Source organism: Pundamilia nyererei, unplaced genomic scaffold (assembly GCF_000239375.1).
Source record: "Pundamilia nyererei isolate P.nyererei 1_Seehausen unplaced genomic scaffold, PunNye1.0 scaffold00083, whole genome shotgun sequence".
Taxonomy (NCBI): Eukaryota; Metazoa; Chordata; class Actinopteri; order Cichliformes; family Cichlidae; genus Pundamilia; species Pundamilia nyererei.
In genome coordinates this window covers 115,655-123,474 of record NW_005187484.1, presented here as the reverse complement: position 1 = coordinate 123,474, position 7,820 = coordinate 115,655, and the positions used below count along the sequence as shown (strand labels likewise).

General features: G+C 43.8%; 1 protein-coding gene across 1 annotated transcript in view; it reads right to left on the bottom strand.

Annotated features, from left to right (window-relative positions):
- Positions 1 to 6,420: 6,420 nt before the first annotated feature.
- Positions 6,421 to 7,820, bottom strand: part of LOC102198807 (uncharacterized) — a 15,730-nt gene continuing 14,330 nt past the window's right edge. Inside the window, exon 13 of the transcript XR_311870.2 lies at positions 6,421 to 7,084. The gene's annotated coding sequence lies outside the window, so the exon portion shown is untranslated. The remainder of the gene's footprint in view (positions 7,085 to 7,820) is intronic.

Below are 7,820 nucleotides of genomic sequence, written 5' to 3'. Positions count from 1 at the left end.
CTTTGCATTACATTTTGAATCCACTACCTTAAAAGAGCTTCAATTTACAGACAGAAATGTCAAAAATGTTACAACTATCCCCGGTCTCCCCTACAAGGCCCGTTTGCGCAGACCAAAGGGCTAGGACGTCCGGGTCGGCCTGTTGGTCAGCGGCCAAAGCCTCAAAGTCTATGCCAACATAAACGGGAGAAACCAGCACGCGGGATAGACAGTCAGTTGGACTTACCAGCCGCGTGCTGAATGTCAGTTGTGAACTCGGAAATGGCTGCCAACTGGCACTACTGGCGCCTGCTCCACGGATCAGAGACCTTGGACATCGCGAATGTCAAAGGTTTATGATCGGCGTACGCGGTGAAGCTCCGACCCTCGAGAAAAAAACGAAAATGCCGTGTCGCAAGGTGCAGGGCCAGCAACTCCCTGTCAAAAATGCTATATTTGCGCTCACTGTCCCTAAGTGTGCGACTAAAAAAAAGTGAGCGGTTGCCAGACACCGGAGACCCGTTTTTCTAACACTGCGCCATGTCCGACACGTCGGAGGTCAATGCAATCTCCGCCGACGGAAACGGGTGGGCCAGCAGGGCGGCGTTTGCCAGCACGGTCTTGGCCCCAGAAAATGCCTGGATGCATTCAGGGAGCCAATCAATTGGGTCCTTAGCTGTTTTACCCTTCAAGGCAGCATAGAGAGGCTGCAGCAGGTGCGCAGCTCTGGGGAGAAAGCGGTTGTAGAAATTGACCATCCCCAAGAACTCCTGCAACGCTTTAATGGACGCGGGACGTGGAAAAGCCGAAACGGCCCGGACCTTGTCTGGCAACGGAACCACACCATCAGCGGAAATGCGGTGGCCCAAGAAATCCAGAACCGGCAAGCCGAACTGGCACTTGGAGGGGTTGACGATCAGGCCATGTGCCGCCAAGCGCTGGAAAACCTGATGCAGATGCGACGCATGCTGACTCTCAGAACAGCTGGCCACCAATATATCGTCAAGGTACACGAAGACGAAAGGCAGCCCGCGCAAGACAGAGTCCATCAACCGCTGAAAAGTCTGGGTGATCATTTCAGGCCGCACAGCATGCGCAAAAGTTCAAACAGGCCGAAAGGGGTAATAACGGCAGTTTTGGGGACGTCTTCGGCGCGCACGGGAACCTGGTGATACCCCCGCACCAAGTCAATTTTAGAAAAAATCGAGGTGCCGGCGAGGTGGGCGGAAAAATCCTGGATGTGGGGAATGGGGGTAACGGTCGTTCTCCGTGACATTATTCAAACGGCGAAAATCCCCACAAGGCCGCCACCGACCGTCTGACTTGGGCACCATGTGTAGAGGAGAAGCCCAGGCACTATTCGAGCGATGCACAATGCCGAGGCGCTCCATTGCAGCAAACTCTTCCTGAGCGACGGAGAGTTTCGCGGGGTCGAGGCGGCGCGCGCGTGCGAACACCGGGGGACCGACCGTCGGAATATAAGGTTCAAGCCCGTGCTTCGTTGCCGTGTTCGAGAAATTAGGAACAGTTAGTGAAGAGCTTAGTGAACTCCAAGAGCAAACGCTGAAAAACATTCCCTGAAGTCACTAAATTAGCCTGATTCAGGGGCTCGGTGGCGCGAGTGAAACAGGGTATTGAAGAAAAAGACAGGGCATCGATTAAGCGTCTGTTAGCGACATCGACCAGCAGTCCGTGGGCACAAAAAAAATCGGTGCCCAAAATAGGTACAGAGCTAGCGGCACCAACAAAGGTCCATTGGAAATCCCGACCATGAAAACAAACAGTCACGAACCTTTCCCCGAACGTTGCGATGGGAGAGTCATTAGCCGCAATAAGCTGCGGTCCGTAGCCCGCTGCTAAACTGTCGGCTCCGGACGGGGGAAGGAGGCTCTTCTGGGAGCCGGAGTCGAGGAAACGTCTCCCAGAGCGCGAGTCTTCTATGAAGAGCAGTTTTTCTTTGTCTCCAGCGGTCGCGGCCGCTACAGCGCGCTGGCGGGGTCCGTGTCCCAGGGTCGGAGAAGCGCAAGGCAGCAGGCAGCGGCGCGCTCCGGCGCCAAAACGCTGATGGTAGAAACAATTTACCCTGAAGCAAAACTTAAGCCAGGCAGTACTTGACAAAAAAGCAAAACAAGTAAAAGAGAAAGAACTCAAGCAAAAAGAAGAATGCTTAAAAAAGGAGATCAAAAGTCCAGGACCAGCTCATGGAAGAGTGGGTGAACTGTGAGAAAAGAAAAACATAATATGTGAAATGCTATACATATAAAGGCTAACCACTGAGCCCTGCTCTGAAAAACTGGCATAGATGTAACTCTGTCTGTAAAGTTGCATTTAAGAAATAAGTGCTTAAAGTTCAAGTTTAAAGCGCCATCTTCTGTCACTACGGAACATGAAGTCACGTGGTTGGTTGGTTAATAGACTTGTGAAAGTTGACTAGTTGATAGACATCGTACACTTTCTGGATCCATATATTATATGTGGGAGGTCCTGGTTTTAACCATCTAATAATTATGCATTTTAGGGCTGCAGTGAGGTAAGTTTTGGCTTTGCAGTCAATAAGTTCTGGAATCCTTCCCAAAACTGCTACTGTAGGACTTAGTGGAATATTTACTTTGAAAACTCAAATTATAGGATCAAATATCTGCCTCCAGAATACACAGAGTTTAGGGCAGAGCCAAAATATATGGGTATGGTTGGTAGATTGTGTCCCACAGATCCTCCAGTATGAACTCAGAAGTGTGGGGCCCATCTTATCAGTTATTTCTGGTGTTCTGTAGAATCTGCTGATAATTTTCCATTTAAACTCTCTCCATCTGTTTGAATTAGTGGTCTGGTGTGCTTTAGTACATATTTCCCACTTGGTATCATCAGGTATTTTTCATTTATTTCTGCTTTCCACCTTCCCCTCATCTTCAGGGAATTATGCTTAATCATTGATGCAAATGCGTCATAGGTTTGACTAATAGTAGTAGTCTTGTCTCTGTTTCCCATCTGTTTTTTGGGTTGTTGTTTTTTTTTTTTTTTTAGAAATTCTTCAATTGGTGTGGGGTTGGCAATGTTTCCCTAGCTCTCGAGTGTTGTCAAAAAGGACCTTAGTTGTAGGTATCTATAGAAATCTGTCCTGAGGAGATTAAATTCATTCTTCAGATGTTCAAATGTCTTAAAGTTCCCTTGTTCCAATAGTTGATGTACACATTTCAGTCCATTATATGCCCACTTTTAAATGCAGTATCCAAATACTGCATTTAAAAAGTGGACAGGGAAAAGGGTTTCATAGATCCAATGCTTGATAGTGATGAATGATACTTTTGTGGTCCCAGTGCTGACTGAATTTTGTTCCAAAACTCTAATGTATTTTTTTTCTCCAGATTGCCATTTATTTTACGAGACTATCTAGAAAAGGAAGTGTTTCCATTGGTTCAGGATATTTTCTATTTTCTATATTGAGCCAGCAAGTATGAATATCACTTGGCAGCCATGTCAGCAAAGGTTTTATTTGTGCAGCCCAGTAGTAATGTTTAAAATTAGGAACATTAATACCCCCCCTTATCTTAAACAACTGCAGGGTCTTGAGTCTAATTCTACGCTGCTGTTTATCCCATATGAAGTTAGAAGTTATTTTGTCCAGCTTATCAAGCATTGTCGTTTGGATTTTCAACTGGTATCATCTGTAAAATAAATAGAATAGTCTGGGCAGAACATTCAACTCAGCTCATTTGGGACAGGAGAATAGACCAGTGCTCTCAATCATTGCTGATACGTTGAATTATCCATCCATACATCCATTCGCTTCCGCTTATCCTTTTCAGGGTCGCAGGGGGCGCTGGAGCCTATCCCAGCTGTCATAGGGCGAGAGGCAGGGTACACCCTGGACAGGTCGCCAGTCTGTCGCAGGGCTAACACATAGGGACAGACAACCATTCACACTCACATTCACACCTAGTGTCAATTTGGATTATCCAATTAACCTATCCCCAGGGGACGTTGAATTATTTTATTAGAATTTTTCTCAAACAAGTGGTCCAAAGGTATGGGAATGAAAATTCCTAAGTATTGTTAAGGGTTCAAATATTGAGAAGGGATACAGGAGGGTTGGTCAAACGATGATTTTAATGAACACACGTGTGGGAGATGAACACTGTACGCAGACAGCATCAATCTCTCCCTAACAATGCACAAGCAGCTGTTTTATACCATCAGGGTTTACCTTTATGACGCCCCCTCATGCGTCAAGCAGACACAATACATGCATAAGTTTCAAAACCACAATGACTTTTAACACAGTTTGAAAAAACAACATCGCCTCGTCTCCATCCCAGGTGTCTTCCTGTCGCTGCCGGAGGCTCGCTTATCGTCTGGAACATCAGGCACACATTCTGCAACAAACTGTTCTTTTGCAGGCACAATTTTGCAGTCACAAGCAACATATTTTGAGGGATTCTAAGTGTGTGTGTGTTTGTGTCGACCTGAAATGCACTCAGTTTCACCTCTCACCTCACCAGCTAAATCTTGTAACCTTTCCACCAGACAGAAGGCCAGCACGTACACAACTGAAACTATATGTGTAATGTATTGAATAAATGTTTTAATCAAATGATACTACTTAAAACTTCATAAAAGAATATAAAAGAATAAAAGATAACAATGAATAACCTGGTTATTCAAATAGCCTCATCTAGACAGCGCATGTGTCACAAAAATCAACACACTGCTTCAGAAACACTGTGCCTGTGTCTGAACAGAGTCGTATGATCAATGACATCTGAAGCTTCATTCGGCATGTCGCTGCTTCAGTACCTAATTCAATGGTTTGTAAGGAACTGAATCACTGGCAGGGCTTGTGCTGTGTTTTGGTGGCGATTTGTGCGCGAGAGAGTGAACCAGTGTCTAACATAATGAGAGTCATGGAGCCATCGAGGAAGAGAGGACCTACCTACTCCTAAATAAAAGCCAGTTCACAACCTATTTGGTCCACTGGTCTAAAATGTAGAAAGAAATACACTATACATATAGTGATGGTTATAATTATATAAGTAGTAGTATATTATATATATAAACGTACCTTAATTACATAATCATGCGGAGGAGCTCCCACAGCACAACAATACTCTAAATCTATTATAACATTGTGTTGTACATTATTATGTACAGTGTATATTTTATTTGTCTTAATAAAAAAAACACCAAGACATCCCAATCAAAGGGAGAACACACCATAACATATTTAAACAAGAAAGGTTTATTTGTTAAAATAATTTCTTAATAAATTAGACAGAATGTCTTTGGCGTGGCGTTTTCAGTGGGAGAAACGTTTCGTTGCTCATCCAAGTGACTTCTTCAGTCTTAGCTGACTGCAGGTTTCCACATTCTTATAAACAGTACACTTGCACAATGACTGAAACTAGCCCACTGAATGAACAATGGGCTGTGTGGTTCTTTCAACCAGTATCCAGGTTTAAGGACCAAAGCACAACATTCTGAATCTAATGAAAGAACATGTCAGCATCTCCAAAAGAGTAAGGTGAGGAGTAACCCACATAGCAAAATTGGTATGGCCCGGATCTGGCTCACACAATGTGCTTACACATGGCCCACATACTGCAAAGAATGACGGCCCTTTGGTGGCCCAGATCTGGTTTGCCAGAGGTGGCCCACACATGGGCCAGCACAAGGCCAGTTGCAGACATACTGCTGGGGCTCTGTGCTGGCCCAGAACAGTTTCAGCTCTGGCCCCAGATGTCAGCCTAATGTGTACCTTAATCAAGCCATGTAATAACAACATGTGCCGGAACATAATAGTGCAAAAATAACATGACGAAACTCTGTTCAGACAGTGAATGGACTGATTCTTACAAAGCACTTTTCTACTCTCCCAGATTACTCAAAGTGTTCTATACAACATGCCACATTCACCCACTTTCTCTAAACTGAGTGCTTTCTAACTACATTCATACACATTCACACTCTTGACATGCAGACTGGAGGAGCCAGGGATTGAACCACTAACCTTCCGATCAGTAGGTGACCTACTCTACCTCCTGAGCTATAGCCACCCAGTGCGAAACATGAGATAAAATGTACACTCACAAACCTGTCAAACCTGCATTTGAAACGTTGGCTACCATTGCAGTATAGTATTGTAACATGGCATTTGGGTCTTCTAACTAAAATAGGAAAAGAGGAACATAAATAGTGCCATCATTGCCAGGCCTGGCCCACATCTGGTTGACATACACCCTGCCATGACACCAGTCAGTCAGAAGTGCCAACTTGATGCCGGATCCAGGCCAGACCTGTTTTCAATGAGCCTGGGCCACATAAACCAAACCGTAATCGGGCCAGATGTGGCATGCCATCACATAGACAGTGCCACCTATGCCAGGCCTGGCCCATATCTGGATGATATACCACTTACCATGCCAGAAGTCAGCCAGCAGTGGCAGCTAGACACCAGATCCGGGCCAGACCTGTCTGCTATGTGGGAACACTCTGGAGTAAAAAACGTGAGTGCTTCCTCTTGTTACCCTCCATTAGTGAGAGTGCTTCTCTTTCGACTCTTCTTTCAAATCTTTGCAGTTACCAATAAACCTGTGACTGAATTTTGTTGTCTTTTCTAAAACTGATAAAATATGAGGAATTCTTCTCATCTGCTCAGCTTAATTTTTTCTTGTGATTTTTAATATAAAGGGATCATGAACTCTGAATACAGGCTGCTCTTGGACATACCATCATAACATCATGATAGGCAAGTTTAGACTCTTTTTGGGTGTGCTCAAGCATGCTATATAGGGTCAAAAGCATTAGCTGATGTAGCTAATTTTAACCTTTAATCCACTAGTGTGCTGGGATATTGCGAGTTGCCAGCCAAGGAGCTGATGAACTTTACTATTAATAGTTTGTTACAAATTTCTATTCCTATTCTGGTCAAATTGGGCTTCAGTGTTTGTTTACTGTACAGCTCCAGATCCAGGTGGCAGCAAGTCAGAATGTTGTTATCTATGTATGTCAGCAGCAACCTGTATTCAGTTTGAATATTGCTATAAACTGATATGGATCAGTTTATCTTTTATTCACTGCAACATTTAACATTTGGGTGATGGCACAAAGACTGAGAGAGAGGAGGATAGAGAGGGAGTAGGGTGAAGACAGCAAAGAGAGAGAGCAAAAAGAAACAGGTAAGAGTGGACATGTAGTCACATTCACCAAAAATTATAAAGCTGTAGCTTCATTTTTTACCCACATTTATTAATGATGATTTCACGTATCTAAGTAGTGGGTTGTACTGTTGTTGATTATTTGGAACACCAACCTGCTGTTATAGTAATTATAAGATTATATTTTTATCATTTTCCAACAAATACAATTCCAGGAATATGGAGAGAGACACACAGAGTCAGAGGGAACAGACTACAAATCTGTTCTCCACTCGTGAAATTAGGGTACATGATGTTTTGTGCTGAGTCTGCATAACAAAGGGAGCATTTGTATGAATTCAAAAACATATAAAACAACTCTATTACAGGTTTGCTTCATGTACAAGGTCTATGCAGGGATTTTCCATTGTTTATACTATATAATGCTACTTTAAGTGCTTGGTGACTCAGTGAGCTGGCTCTATGTGATTAAGAAACTGAAATAGTGCCTCTTTAATGACTGAGCCTTTGCCTCAGTTTGGATCCATGCTAAAATGGGTGGATTAGATTGAAATCTCTCACAATTCACTCTGAATTATTCTTAGAGGAACTCATTTCCTTTTGAAGGTGACATTGTGATGTTAATCAAAATGAGTTAAGGTTTGCAAGTGTGAAAAAGGTTGATGACATTTGCAAACAGCATGTTCCATT